This window comes from Bubalus kerabau, chromosome X (genome assembly GCF_029407905.1).
Source record: "Bubalus kerabau isolate K-KA32 ecotype Philippines breed swamp buffalo chromosome X, PCC_UOA_SB_1v2, whole genome shotgun sequence".
NCBI classification, from domain to species: Eukaryota; Metazoa; Chordata; class Mammalia; order Artiodactyla; family Bovidae; genus Bubalus; species Bubalus kerabau.
The window spans coordinates 105,693,213-105,709,553 of record NC_073647.1 but is presented as its reverse complement, the minus strand read 5'-3'; the positions used below and the strand labels follow the sequence as shown (position 1 = coordinate 105,709,553).

At 38.2% G+C, this 16,341-nt stretch overlaps 1 protein-coding gene across 1 annotated transcript in view; it reads right to left on the bottom strand.

The window, feature by feature from the left end:
- The window catches only part of MAGED1 (MAGE family member D1), an 80,163-nt gene extending 70,326 nt beyond the window's left edge, over nt 1-9,837 (bottom strand). Inside the window, exon 1 of the mRNA XM_055564311.1 lies at nt 9,714-9,837. The gene's annotated coding sequence lies outside the window, so the exon portion shown is untranslated. The remainder of the gene's footprint in view (nt 1-9,713) is intronic.
- Between the last annotated feature and the right edge of the window lie 6,504 nt (nt 9,838-16,341).

The window sequence follows — 16,341 nt, the reverse complement described above, 5'->3', positions numbered from 1 at the left end:
CATTGAGTTTGAGCAGGCTCCGGGAGTTGGTGATGTACCAGGAAGCCTGGTGTGCTGCAGTTCATGGCGTCACAAAGTGTCAGACATGAATGAGTGACTGAATGGAACTGAACTGATGGGTTTAATAAATACACACTAATATACATATAAAATAGATAAGTAACAAGGATTTACTGTATAGCATAGGCACTATATTCAATATCTTATAATAATCTCTAATGGAAAATAATCAGAACAAATATATGTCTGTAACTGAATCACTTTGCTGTAGACCTGAAACTAACACAGCATTGTAAACCAACTATACCTCAGTGAAAAATTTTAATCACAATGGATACACATTAAATACATAAAAATCCATGAATTCTTAATAATATTAAGCAATGAAGGTCTCTAGGAAATCAATTCTGAAAACTGATATATGAAAAAAAGCATTTATCCTTTGTTTTAAATGTTAACAGTTTTTAACTGAACTACAGTTAATTTATAATGTTGTGTTAGTTCCAAGTGTATGGTAAAGTGACTCAGTTATATACACATATGTGTATGTATATATAGCTTTTCACATTCTTTTCCATTATAAGTTATTATGAGATATTGAGCACAGTTCCCTGTACTACACAATAGGATCTTGCTCTGTTTTATAAATAGTAGTGTATATTTTAATCCCAAACTTCTAATTTATCTCTTGCTCCCCTAATCCTACTATCCCATTTGGTAAACGTCAGTTTGTTTTCTATGTCTGTGAGTCTATTTCTGTTCATAAATCCTGAGTTTCTTTTAATTAAACATAAATTAGAACAAAAAAACATATCTGGCAAGGAAAAGTTCTCCTTTATAAAATAATCCCAGCTAGTAAATGCAGAATAACTGGCAGAATTCTACCACTACTTTACAACCACTATTGAAATACTGAATTTAGACAGTTATCTCCAGTGGCTCCGAAAATCAACGGGAGAAAGGTTGGGAGGAAATGCTACAATGGAGGGATCAGGCTGAGATCACCTGAAAACACAAATCAACCCCAACATCAGTTAAAAAGATAAAATCACCCATGAGGTAATGCAATAAAAAGTGCATTACACTGCCTGAGATGATTCTTACCTTTAAAAAATAATTAAACTGAAGCTAATCAAGCCTCTAGCTCTAAATTCCAGTGAAGAGGAAATATGGGAAGGAGAAAACAATAAAAACCACATCAAAGAAGCAATCATCTAAATCCATTTGTCAATCAGACAAATGACTTAGTTTCTCCAATAAATCAACAGTCTTTAAAACTGGCAGGGCATGGGGGTGGGGGCTTTAGAGGATTTACAGGAAAAGAGACTCAAGAGAAAAACAGCCAGTAGCAATAAATGGTCTTTTTTGGATATAGATTTAACAAAGCTACTGTAAATAGACATTTTTCAGACAATCATGGAAATCCGAATATGAACTGAGTATTAGATAATATAAAGTTTTACTGTTAATCTTATTAAGTATAACAGCCTCAGTTCAGTTCAGTCACTCAGTCGTGTCCGACTCTTTGTGACCCCATGAATCGTAGCACGCCAGGCCTCCCTGTCTATCACCAACTCCCGGGGTTCACTCAGACTCACGTCCATCGAGTCAGTGATGCCATCCACGCATCTCATCCTGTCGTCCCCTTGTGGTTCCTTATTTAACACACCTATGACTTAAGGATCCATAATGAGTTATTTATCTGTCCAATGACATAGTGGCTGAGTGCCATTTTCTCAAATACCCCAGTGAGAAAAGTGGGTGAGGAGAAAAAATAAAATGAAATTGGTTAAACAGTATTAATTGTTGAAGCTTGGGAAAGGATTTATGCATGGTTATGTGTGGTGCGTGTGCTTACTACTTTCTTCTTTAAAACTATTTGAAAATTTCAGGAATAAAAGAAAAAAAAAACAGAAGCCAACGTGAAGAAGTTTCATATGGCTACTTCCAAACCAGACAGTTTGAGCAACAGAAGAAGTAATGACTTGAAAAGTACTAAATATATAACAAGTTCAATAAAATATAGAAAATAACAATAAAATCTTAAGAAATATAAAAACACATTAGGTTGGATAACAGTTTTAAATAAAAGACTGTTTGAAAAAAATCTGAAAATGCAGTAGGTAGGTATATGATATTAGGGAATTACTGTTAAGTTTTCTTAGTAAGATAATGACAATTAAATTATTTACAAAGTGTTCCTAATATTAGGAGATGAACAATGAGATATTTATGGGGAAAGTATCAAATTGACCTATTAAAGTGGTATCTGAATCAAAATGCCAAGGATTTTTGTGAAAACTGACAAGCTGATTCTAAAATGTGTGCATGCTAAGTCACTTCTGGCGTGTCCAACTCTTGGCAACCCTAGAGACTGCAGCCCTTCAGTCTCCTCTGTCCATGGGATTCTCCAGGCATGAATACTGAAGTGGGTTGCCATTCCCTCCTCCACTGGATGTTCCTGATGGATCAAACCCACATCTCTTAAGTCTTCTGCATTGGCAAGCAGGTTCTTTACAACTAGTGCCACATGGGAAGCCCTCTAAAAAATATATACGGGTGAAAATGAGTATAATAACCAAATCAATCTATAGATTCAATGCAATCCCTATCAAGCTACCAATGGTATTTTTCACAGAAGTAGAACAAATAATTTCACAATTTGTATGGAAATACAAAAAACCTCAAAAGGCCAAAGCAATCTTGAGAAAAGAATGGAACTGGAGGAATCGACCTGCCTGAATTCAGACTATACTACAAAGCTACAGTCATCATGACAGTATGGTACTGGCACAAAGACAGAACTATAGATCAATGGAACAAAATAGAAAGCCCAGAGATAAATCCACGCACCTATGGACACCTCATCTTTGACAAAGGAGGCAAAAATACACAATGGAGAAAAGACAATCTCTTTAACAAGTGGTGCTGGGAAAACTGGTTAACCACCTGTAAAAGAATGAAACTAGAACACTTTCTAACACCATACACAAAAATAAACTCAAAATGGATTAAAGATCTAAACATAAGACCAGAAACTATAAAACTCCTAGAGGAAAACATAGGCAAAACATTCTACGACATAAATCACAGCAGGATCCTCTATGACCCACCTCCTAGAGGAATGGAAAAAAAAGCAAAAATAAATGGGACCTAACTAAACTTAAAAGCTTTTGCACAACGAAGGAAACTATAAGCAAGGTGAAAAGACAGCCTTCAGAATGGGAGAAAATAATAGCAAATGAAGCAGTTGACAAATGATTAATCTCAAAAATATACAAGCAACTCATGCAGCTCAATACCAGAAAAATAAATGACCCAATCAAAAAATGGGCCAAAGAACTAAACAGACATTTCTCCAAAGAAGACATACAGATGGCTAACAAACACATGAAAAGATGCTCAACATCACTCATTATCAGAGAAATGCAAATCAAAATCACAATGAGGTACCATCTCATGCTGGTCAGAATGGCTGCTATGAAAAAGTCTACAAACAATAAATGCTGAAAAGGGTGTGGAGAAAAGGGAACCCTCCTACATTGTTGGTGGGCATGCACACTAGTAGAGCCACTATGGAGAACAGTGTGGAGATTCCTTAAAAAACTGGAAATAGAACTGCCTTATGATCCAGCAATCCCACTGCTGGGCATACACACCAGGGAAACCAGAAGGGAAAGAGACACGTGTACCCCAATGTTCATGACAGCACTGTTTATAATAGCCAGGACATGGAAGCAACCTAGATGTCCATCCAGAGATGAATGGATAAGAAAGCTGTGGTACATATACACAATACAATATTACTCAGCTATTAAAAAGAATGCATTTGAACCAGTTGTAATGAGGTAGATGAAACTGGAGCCTACTATACAGAGTGAGGTAAGTCAGAAAGAACAACTCCAATATAGTATATTAATGCATATATATGGAATTTAGAAAGATGGCAACAATGACCCTATATGTGAGACAGCAAAAGAGACACAGATAAAAAGAACAGACTTTTGGACTCGGTGGGAGAAGGTGAGGGTGGGATGATTTTAGAGAATAGCATTGAAACATGTATATTACCATATGTGAAATAGATCACCAGTCCAAGTTCGATGCATGAAACAGGGCACACAAAGCCAGTGCACTGGGACAACCCAGAGGGCTGGGATGGGGAGGGGTTCAGGATGAGGGACACATGTACACCTCTGGCTGATTCATGTCAATGTATAGCAAAAACCACTACAATATTGCAGAGTAATTAGCCTCCAATTAAAATAAATATATTAACTAATTTTTTAAAATGTATATGGAATTCGAAAGGCCAAGAATAACCAAAGCATTATTAAAGATAAAGAGCAAAACTGTAGGACTTACTGACCATATATAAGATACATTATAAAGTTACATTAATTATGACAGTGGTACTCATACAATAGAAAAACCAAAATGAAATGAATTCAGAAATAAACCCACATATATAACCTAATCATCTGATTTATGAAGAAGATGATGACACTAGAGGGAAAGGATGATCTTTTCAATAAATGGTATTGAATTGCTGGATGTCTGTTTCAAAACAACAACAACAAAACAATGGGCCTTTATCCATATCTCATACTGGCAACATACAATAAAATTAGCATCAAATGAACTGGAAATATCAATGAGATTAAACAATAACATCACATAGAAAAATCTCTCTATGACTTTGAGAAAGGCAAAGATTTCTTAACCAGGACAAACAAGCACTACCCATATAGAGGAAAAATGATGAACTCAACAATATTAGAATTGAGATACAAGCATATCTTGTTTTACTGTGCTTCACAAATACTGCATTTTTTACAAATTAAAGGTCTGTGGCAACCCTGTGTGATGATGGTTAACACTTTTTAGTAATAAAGTATTTTTTAATTAAGGTATATTCTTTTTTAGACAGTGCTATTGTACACTTGGAGTTTCCCAGGTAGCCAATGCAGGAGACACAGATTTTAGGTTCGGAAGATCCCCTGGAGGAGGAAATGGCAACCCACTCCAGTAGTCTTGCCTGAAATCTGGTGGGTTACAGTCCATGGGGTTGCAAAGAGTTGGACAAGACTTAACGACTGAGCATGCATGCATTGCACACTTACTTGACTACAGCATAGTGCAAAATTGACTTTTAAACGCACTTGAAACCAAAAAATGTGTATGATTTGTTTTATTGTGACATTCACTTTACTGCAATGGTAGTAGCAAACCTGCGATATCTCCAAAATGTGGTTGTATTCAGTTCATCAAAAGACACCTTTAAGAATCTGAAAGTGCAAGCAATTGAAAATTTGCAATAAACAGATCTAACAAAGTATTCACATTCTTACTAAAGAAAGATCTTCTACAGAACAATAAGAAAAGGATGGTCCAGGAGAAAAAGTGGTCAAAAGACTTGAATAGGTACCTTGAAAAAAACATATCCAGGCCAACAAACAGGAAAAGATGCACATTTATCAGCAGAGATATTCAAAATAAAACCACAAGATACTATTAATAACCACTAGAATGGTTACATATTTTTTCCTTAAAAAGACAACACAGTAAGTGTTGGCAATATTCTAGAGCATTGGAACTCTTAAGATTTTCTATTAGGAGTTTTTTTAGTACAACTGCTTTGGAAAATTGGTTGGCAATACATACTAACGCTAATCTTATCCATAACCTATGAATTCATCAATTCTACTCTTAGGTATATGTTCAACAGAAATCTGTGTATATATCACCAAAAGACATGTTGTAGAATGTTTATAGTACTATTTGAAGACCAAATAAAGATATAAACAACCAAATTGCCTATCAGTTGTGGCATATTCATACAATGGAATACAGAGCTATAAGAATGAAGGAATTACTACTACACTTGATAACTTGGCTCAGTATCAAAAACAAAATCTTAAGCCAAAGTCAAACACACACAAAAACATACCAAATTTTTATAAAGTCCCAAAACGGGAAAATTATTATACAGTGATAGAAGCCAAGATGTGGTTAATTTGAGGTTTAGATTGTAACTGGTAGGGAAATATATTCAAGGGATTTCAGATACTGATAATTGTTTTTTTTTAAATGAAGTATGCTGTTGTTTAGTTGTTAAGTTGTGTCCCACTCTTTTGCAATCTCCTCTATCCATGGGATTTTCCAGGCAAGAATACTGAAGCAAGGTGCCATTTCCTTCTCCAGGGGATCTTCCAGAACCAAGCATCGAACCTGCGTTGCCTGCACTGGCAGGCAGATTCTTTAACGATGAGCCACCAGGGAAGCCCAACATGAATTTACCATTGATTTACAGTATTATATTAGTTTCAGGTGTATAGCATGGTGACTCAGATTATACTCCATTTAAAATTATTACAATATAATAGCTATAAACCCATGTGCTATACAATATATCCTTATTGCTTATCTATTTTATACATAGTAGTTTGTATCTCTTAATCCCATACCTGCTATTTGCCCCTCTCCCTACTGGTAACCACTAGTTTGTTTTCTATATCACCAAGTCTGTTTCTGTTTTGCTATATATATATTCATTTGTATTATTTTTTAGATTCCAAATATAAGTGATACCATAAAGTATCTGTATTTCTCTGTTTCACTAAACATAATATTCTCTAGGTCCATACAACACTGCTACAAATGGCAGAATTTCATTCTTTTTTATGGCTGAGTAATTGCAAAGCTTCACTGCTAGCTCAGCGGTAAAGAATCTGCCTCCCAATGTAGGAGATGCGAGTTGGATCCCTGGGTCAGAAAGATCCCCTTGAGAAGAAAATGGCAACCTACTCCAGTATTCTTGCTGGGAAATCCCACAGACTGAGGAGCCTGGTGAGCTACAGTACAGGGGGTAGCAAAAGAGTCGGACACGACTTAGTGACTAAACAACAATATTCCATTGTACATATACACCATATCTTTATCCATTCATCTGCTGATGGACACTTGGGTCGTTTCCATATCCTGGCCATTGTAAATAGTGCTGCTAAGAACACTGGAGTGCACACATCTTTTCAAATTAGTGTTTTCACTTTTTCCAGATATATACCATGAGTGGAATTGCTGGATCATGTGGTAGGTTACAGCGGTGACAATGCTTTCAGCTGTACCCTTATGTATTCATACCCCCATAAAAGTTAAAAAGGAAAAAAAGAATAAAAAGTTTGAAAATGGGGGAAAAAATCAAGTAAAAAGTCATCACACTTTTCAGCTCTTAACATTTATAACTAGGAAGTAAATCAAGTACCTGATATAATCAGACTTGTGAAAGAGAGCTTACAAAATGAAATTTTTATATCCAGACTATGTCTAATAAAATATTCTGTGTATTTTCTACTTCTCATTAATAAACAGAGACAGAGAGAGAGAAAGAGACAATCAGGCCAGGACTGAGTATCTGACAGACTTGAACTCCATTAACTCCACTACCATTTAGCAAGTTACTACCCACCTGAGTCTGGGTTTTGTCATCAGGAAAATGACAATAATGATACTGACTTTTAAACAGTGGTTCTGAACATGAATTAGGGAGCCAACTACATTAAAAAGGTTGTATATAAAAGACAGGCACTAAATTCATTTCAATTTACCACACCAAACATTTATGGGCAACATTATGAACACGCAGAGAAAAGAGCAGTGAGAGAGGAAAGCAAATAAGCTGCAGGTTAGCATACAATGCACCACAAATTAACTCATTGAGGAAGAGGTGAGGATAGAGGCAGACGTGTCTTCCCAAAGGGGCTGGTAACTGACAATTCACCTAAATGGTAGCAAGAAGCTAGCCAGGAGAAAGACAATATGGGGAACTTACATGGACAGATTAGATCATTCGAGTAGGCAGTAAGTAAGTGTTAGTCGCCCAGTCATGCCCGACTCTTTGCGACCCCATGGACTGCAGCCCACCAGGCTCTTCTGTCCATGAGATTTTCCAGGTAAGGATACTGCAGTGGGTTGCCATTGGCTAGTGACCACAGGCAGAGGGGAGAAGAGGGAATGCTGGAAGCAAAATGACCAACAAATGCAAAGCCACTGTCATAAACATATCCCGGCTTCCCACTCATATATGTATAGTCTGTGCCCTCTTTTCCTTTAGATTTCTGCTCAAATGTCACAATACCAGGGAGGCCTTTCTGCCTTTCCTATCTAACATAGTACAACCCTCTCTATCACAACCTATTATATATTTATTATATATTCACTCATTGTCTCTCAACTATACTTAATCATCCCTTATTTTGGCAAGTCTAACACATTACAGAAGAGGGAATAAGTTGCTTGTTCAAGGAGACTGCTAGTTAAATTCCTCTTTATAACCTGAAATACCCCTCACCCTCATTATAAATTTAATTTTCTCTCTCTTGGAATTGAAATAATAAATTGTGATAATTAATGAATAGTCTTGCAAGACAGTTTACACATGATAAATGGCGCAAAAACATAAATTCACATTGCAACAAATGAAAAAGACAAAATTCATATTGCACCAAACAGATAATACATGCATAGCTCCAAAAAAAAAATTCTTTGTCTTAAAAATCTGTCAACTTGTTCTTCAATGTTGCTACTGAACACCAGGAAAATATTTATATAATAAACCCAACTCACATGAATTAATAAATTTGTGATTGGATGTCATATCTGTCAACCATTTCTGCCCTGTGAGAAATTCTAAAGATGGGAAAGCTTCCACCCTCTAAAGCTGACACCAAGTTATAAGCAAAACTCACTATGTTTGTCACTCAAAATTTGGAGATTCAGTTGTATACCAAAATTTTTTTATGTCATAGGCTGAAACCAGTGCAATATCTGATATGTGATTTCGTTTAGGGTAATAAATAAATACAAGTACATAATCTGAACAAGTTCCTACGTCTCTGAGAGCTCTAAAAATTTTCTGCTCCTTTGCTTATTTTTAAAGACAACAAAAACAGCCTTGCCCTTGAAATTGAAGCCACACCTGGTTTTATAAAGTATTAATAAATAATTCACTGTCCTCTGCAGAAGTAGGACCAAAGAGAATCAGAAGTCTTCAGGGGGAATAAAATACTGAGGTCTAAAGGGAAAAAAAAGGGAATAATGTAGGCTCAGACTAGGGGAAAAAAAACCGAAGTCTCTCAGTCGTTTCCGACTCTTTGCGACCCCATGGACTGTAGCCTATCAGGCTCCTCCGTCCATGGGATATTCCAGGCAAGAGTACTGGAGTGGGGCGCCATTTCCTTCTCCAGCGGATCTTCCCGACCCAGGGATCGAACCTAGGTCTCCCTCATTGCAGTAGACGCTTTACCGTCTGAGCCATCAGGGAAGCCGGAGTCGGGGAAGAGGGTAGCAAAAGTTCTGAAGCTAAGAGGAGGGCGGGGTGGAAGGTGGGAGTAAGAGGTAGGAAAGAAAATCGATGGTACAGGGAATGACCCAACTTCATAAAGACCGGGAAGAGGATTCGAGATAAAGAGGTGAAGTGAAGAATAATCAGTCATAAAAGGACCATAAGAGTCAGAAGGAGGGGACGACGGCCAGCCATCTCCTGAGGAGTGAGAGAGTGGCGATAGAGATCAGAACCACAAGCGTCAGAAACATCCTTCAGTGTACCCTGGAGATGAATTCTTTCCACCTCGTGGTGAAACAAAGAGGAAAGCGTTCCTGAAGTGTTTGGGGTCTCACTTGTGAAAATTATCAATCCCTTTCTTTACACTCACCTTGGTGAAGAACGCCGCGACAAGATGAAGGCGTGACCGGAAGTGCTAATTTCTTTTGTTTGGCGGAAGCTTTTGCCCGGGACGCCACACCCTCACCCCCGGCCTCATCACTCTCCGCCCCCACCTCCGCCTTCACTCCAGACAACTTCCTGTGCCTTTCTAGCAAGCTTTTGAAATACTGTATCTCAATGGCTCTCTCACCAGATGCGCACCTGGATAGTGACGTAGAATGTCTGGAAGAAGGAATCAGTAATTTTTTACAAATCCTACTAGCCCTAGTCATCCCAGGAACTGTAGCATCTCTGCCAAACTCTATGTATCCTATTTGTCACCTCGCCTTGCTGATTCAAACTTTCAAGTACTGTTATTCCTTAACTCTCGGATGTCTACAGTTACATATTTACCATACTGATTAACTGCTTTCTGGAATTAAAAAATAAGTTCATTTTAATTACTGGTATAAAAATTTCAAGATCTTTAAAAAGTCGTAAATCTGAATCATTTCTGTCTTGGAATGGTATCCAGAGAGTAACATTCCATACTCAAATTTGCAAATGAAAGTGAGCTCATTTAGAAAGCATTCTTGTGTACTTTTATACCCCCCCACCCAAATGAAGACAATGATAATTGACAAAAAGTTTCAATAATAAGAATAAGCCTTACTTTGGTTAAAAGTTCAATATTGAGTTACCTATTGCTGTTGCCTCCAGAAAACTCCTCTAGGGCCAAAATCTATACCCCAGTTCTTCTCTTTTGTGGTTATTTTCAGCCAGTTTGCAAGTGTACCAAATACTATGGTAGACCCAGAGACATGGCACTAGAAGCCCACAGCCTAGGCGCTAAGGCAACGTTTAAACACGTAAGAGTCTAGCATAAAATAGGTGATTATAGATGCTTGTGGAATGAATAAATAAATTACCAAAATGTGGTCAGGGCAATGACAAGGGCTAGCACAAGGTCTTTACTTTTGCTAGTATTTGTATAGTTCATTTCAGCATTTGACTCATGTTTTGTCATTCAACCAACAGATTTTGAACAATCACTCGGTGTAAGGTTCTGTTTCTCATATTGTCCATATGAAGAAGATTAAGATATAATCCTGGATTTCAAGACCCTCCAACCAGTGAGCAAAATGAACACATCAACAACTAGTAGCACTATAATGTGACAATAATAATAGATGAAGAGAAGACAGTGTTGAAACTATGGCTACTCCATCGACTGGTGAATAATTAAAATCTAAAATACTCCTTATATACTAGAGAGTACTCAATGAAGACTTGTTTAATGGTGACTAAATGATGGAATGGATGAATGGAAAGGAAGAAAGATAGTGGATTTGAAGTATAGTGTGAAAGAAGCAGTGATGAGAGATGAAGGCTGAATGTAAGAGATCAGACAAGGAAGAACCTTGCATGCCATGTTATGGAGTTTGAGCTTAATTATGAGGAAAACAAAATCAAAGACAATTTTAAGTAAGAAAAAATGTAGTAATGATTCAAATCAAAATATAGAAGTGGGTTGTACTAGTGCAACCTTGTTGAAAATTGGGAAAGGAGTACATCAAGGCTGTATATTGTCACCCTGTTTATTTAATTTATATGCAGAGTACATCATGGGAAATGCAAGCCTGGATGAGCTCAAGCTCGAATCAACATTGCCTGGAGAAATAGCAATAACCTCAGATAGGCAGATGACACCACCCTAATGGCAGAAAGTGAAGAGGAACTAAAAAGCCTCTTGATGAAAGTGAAAGAGGAGCGTGAAAAAGCTGGCTTAAAACTTTACATTCAAAAAGCTAAGATCATGGCATCTGGTCCCATAACTTCATGGCAAATAGATGGGGGGAAAAATGGAAACACTGACAGACTTTATTTTCTTGGGCTCCAGAATCACTGCAGATGGTGACTGCAGCCATGAAATGAAGACAGTTGCTCCTTGGAAGAAAAGCTATAACTTACCTAGACAGCATGTTAAAAGCAAAGACCTCACTTTGCTGACAAAAACATCTGTCTGGTTTTTCCAGTAGTCATATATGGATGGGAGAGTTGAACCATAAAGAAAGTTGAGCACTGAAGAATTGATGCTTTCAAGCTTTGGTGCTGGAGAAGACTTTTGAGAGTCCCAACATTCAGAAAACGAAGATCATGGCATCTGGTCACATCACTTCATGGGAAATAGATGGGGAAACAGTGGAAACAGTGTCAGACTTTATTCTTTTGGGCTCCAAAATCACTGCAGATGGTGACTGCAGCCATGAAATTAAAAGACGCTTACTCCTTGGAAGGAAAGTTATGACCAACCTAGATAGCATATTCAAAAGCAGAGACATTACTTTGCCAACAAGGGTTCGTTTAGTCAAGGCTATGGTTTTTCCTGTGGTCATGTATGGATGTGAGAGTTGGACTGTGAAGAAGGCTGAGCGCCGAAGAATTGATGCTTTTGAACTGTGGTGTTGGAGAAGACTCTTGAGAGTCCCTTGGACTGCAAGGAGATCCAACCAGTCCATTCTGAAGGAGATCAGCCCTTGGATTTCTTTGGATGCTAAAGCTGAAACTGCAGTACTTTGGCCACCTCCTGCAAAGAGTTGACTCATTGGAAAGGACCCTGATGCTGGGACGGATTGGACGCAGGAGGAGAAGGGGATGACAGAGAATGAGATGGCTGGATGGCATCACCGACTCGATGGACGTGAGTCTGGGTGAACTCCAGGAGTTGGTGATGGACAAGGAGGCCTGGTGTGCTGCGATTCATGGGGTCACAAAGAGATGGACACGATTGAGCAACTGAACTGGACAGCAAAGAGACCAAACCAGTCAATCCTAAGGGACAACCCTAAATATTCATTGGAAGGACTGATGCTGAGGCTGAAGCGGCAATAATCCAGCCACATGATGCGAAGAGCCGATTCACTGGAAAAGACCCTGATGCTGGGAAAAATTGAAGGCATGAGGAGATGGGGACGACAGAGGAAGAGATGGTTTGATGGCATCACTGACTCAGTGGACCTGAGTTTGAGTAAACTCTGGGAGATAGTGAAGGATAAGAAAGCCTGGCATGCTGCAGTACATGGGTTGCAAAGAGTAAGACATGACTGAGCGACTGAACAGCAACAAGTGCAACCTTGAGGCAGAGAGATTGGTTTAGAGGCTATTGTGGTGATCAGTGACCACATACAGAAAATGAGGGGGTTTATGATATTAAGAATTAATTGTGTTTGGAATTGAGCTAGAAAGAAAAAAGCAATGGATTATTATAAATCCAGAGGCAGTGAAACCTGAGCATTTTCCTTGGTGCCCTCTGCAATCAAAATTTTGATTATTTCATGCAAAAAAAATTTTAATTAATATGCACCAGGCCCTGAGGATAGAACTGTGACTAAATTGGGCAAAATTTCTGCTCTGACAGAACTTTCATTCTTGTGTCATGAATAATAAAATATTTTAGAAAATACATGCTAAAAGGTGACAAGTGTAGAAATAAACCAAGTAAGTGGAATAGTGGGGCTTCCCTGGTGGCTCAGTGGTAAAGAACCCTGCCTGCCAATGCAGGAGATGAGGGTTTGATTCCTGGGTTGGGAAGATCCCCTGAAGAAGGAAATGACAACCTTCTCCAGTATTTTTTCCTGGGAAATCCCATGGACAGAGGAGCCTAGAAGGCTACAGTTCATGGGGGTCACAAAAGAGACATACACTGAACAACAATAAAGTGAGATAGGAATGTACTATCGGGGTTACAATACGTAGTGAAGGGGGAGAAGGTTGCCATTATAGAAAAACTCACTGGACATTTACAGACTTCATCCACTTCTGATTTATCAGGATCACTTAGCTCAGACCTTCCATGTTTCTCCCCCAAATGCCAACCATGATATACAAAACACTTGACAGTCTAACTCTGTCTCTCTCTCACTCCATCTCTCAACACACAGCTTCTCCCTAAATCCAAGTCTCATGCAGCTGCTTATAATTTGGAAAGTGCACCAAGATCTCAGATCTCTGTGCTTTCACACTCTGCTAACTCATATTCATCTTTCAAAGGTCAGCTCAAAACCTTGCTGATGCTTTGTTTCACTCTTTAAACAAAACCAGACAACTGCTCCCCTTCTTTGCTTCTGCCATGTATACTATTCTTAGTACTTTCATTCACTCAACAAACATTTGATGGTCAACTATCATGCGATTGCCACTGTTCCAAGCGGTAGAAATAAAAGCATAAATAAAAGAGTGGAAAAAAGTCCTTTCACTGTTGTAATTTACATTTTGTGAGGAAGACAAACAATAAACAACATAAATATGGACTTTATAAAGCAGTAGTTCTCAACTCAGGATGCCCATTAATATAACTAGGAGAGCTTCCATCTTTCTTCTTTGTTAAATGCCAATCCCTGATCCCCATCCCAGCTAATGTTAATCTAAAGCTTAGGAGTGAGGTCAGGCATTTATGTATATTTTTAAAGCTCCTTAAAAGTGTTTCTGATGGACAGAGATGATAGAAAACTATTGCACTCCAGGATATGGAGAATGATACCAGAAGGACAGTCTAAAAAGCTAAAAGGAATTAAGAGTAAATAAAATGATAAACATGGATGTCAATTTAAAAAACATGGTGTGTATTAAAAACATAATCATACTGAGTGGTGGGTTGAAAAAATGGTGATTCAAAGATTCTAAACAAAAATATCATACAACTCAGGAAGAGATAGAGATCAGAATAAAATTGGTAGAGAAGTTAATATATTTTTGAAATTCAGACATTGTTAAGTTAAATAATTAAGAAATATTCAGAAGTTACCACTAAAATAACAGAAGTACAGTGAGAGTAAAAAGTACAATAAGGAAAAATGCATACACTTAAATTTGTAGAGGAATAGAATGGAATTAGTTAGTTCAGTTGCTCAGTCTTTGCGACCCCATGGACTGCAGCATACCAGGCTTCCCTGTCCTTCACCGTTCCCAGAGCTTGCTCAAACTCACATCCATTGAGTGGGTGATACCATCCAGCCATCTTGTCCTCTGTCATCCCCTTCTCCTCCTGCCTTCAATCTTTCCCAGCGTCGGGGGCTTTTCTAATGAGTCAGCTTTTTGCATCAGGTGGCCGAAGTTTTGGAGTTTCAGCATCAGTCCTTCCAATTAATATTTAGGATTGACTGACTGGTTTGATCTCCTTGCAGTCCAAGGGACTCTCAAAAGAGTCTTCACCAGCACCACAGCTCAGAAACATCAATTCTTTGGTGCTCAGGCTTCTTTTGGTCCAACTCACACATCCATAAATGACTACTGGAAAAAACCATAGCTTTGACTATCCAGACCTTTATGGGCAAAGTAATGTTTCTGCTTTTTAATACTCTGTCTAGATTTATCATAGCTTTTCTTCCACGGAGCAAGTGTCTTTTAATTTCATGGCTGCAGTCACCATCTGCAGTGATTTTGGAGCCCAGAAAAATAAAGTCTCTCACTGTTTCCATTGTTTCCCCATCTATTTACCATGAAGTGATGGGACCAGATGCCATGATCTTACCTTTTTGAACATTGAGTTTTAAGCCAACTTTTTCACTCTCCTCTTTCACCTTCACCAAGAGCCTCTTTAGTTCCTCTTCACTCTCTGCCATAAGAGTGGTGTCATCTGTGTATCTGAGGTTATTGATATTTCTCCTGGCAATCTTGATTCCAGCTTGTGCTTCATCCAGCCTGGCATTTCGTGTGATGTACTCTGCATAAAAGTTAAATAAGCAGAGTGACAATATACAGCCTTGACATACTCCTTTCCCAATTTGGAACCAGTCTGTTGTTCCATGTCTGGTTCTAACTGTTGCTTCTTGACCTGCATACAGGTTTCTCAGGAGGCAGCTAAGGTGGTCTGGTATTTCTATGTCCTAAAGAATTTTCCAGTTTGTTGTGATCTACACAGTCAAAGGCTTTAGCCTAGTCAATGAAGCAGAAGTAGATGTTTTTCTGGAATTCTCTTGCTTTTTCGATGATCCCACAGATATTGGCAATTTGATCTCTGGTTACTCTGCCTTTTCTAAATCCGGCTTGAACAACTGGAAGTTCTCAGTTCACGTATTGCTGAAGCCTAGCTTGGAGAATTTTGAGCATTACTTTGTTAGTGTGTGAAATGAGTGTAATTGTGTGGTAATTTGAAACATTTTTGGCATCACCTTTCTTTAGAATTGGACTGAAAACTGACCTTCTCCAATCCCGTGGCCACTGCTGAGGTTTCCAAATTTGCTGTCATATTGACTGCAAAACTTTAACAGCATCATCTTTGAGGATTTGAAATAGTTCATCCGGAATTCCATCACCTCCACTAGCTTTGTTTGTGGTGATGTTTCCTAAGGCCCACTTCACTTCACACTCCAGGATGTCTGGCTGTAAGTGAGTGATCACACCATCGTGGTTATCTGGGTCATTAAGATCTTTTGTGCATAGTTCTTCTGTGTATTCTTGCCTTGTTTTCTTAATATCTTCTGCTTCTGTTAGGTCCATACTGTTTCTGTCCTTTATTGTGCCCATCTTTGCATGAAATGTTCCCTTGCTATCTCTAAGTTTCTTGAGATCTCTAGTCTTCTCCATTCTATTGTTTAGAATGGGAAATATATTAGATATATTATTTTCTATATATCATA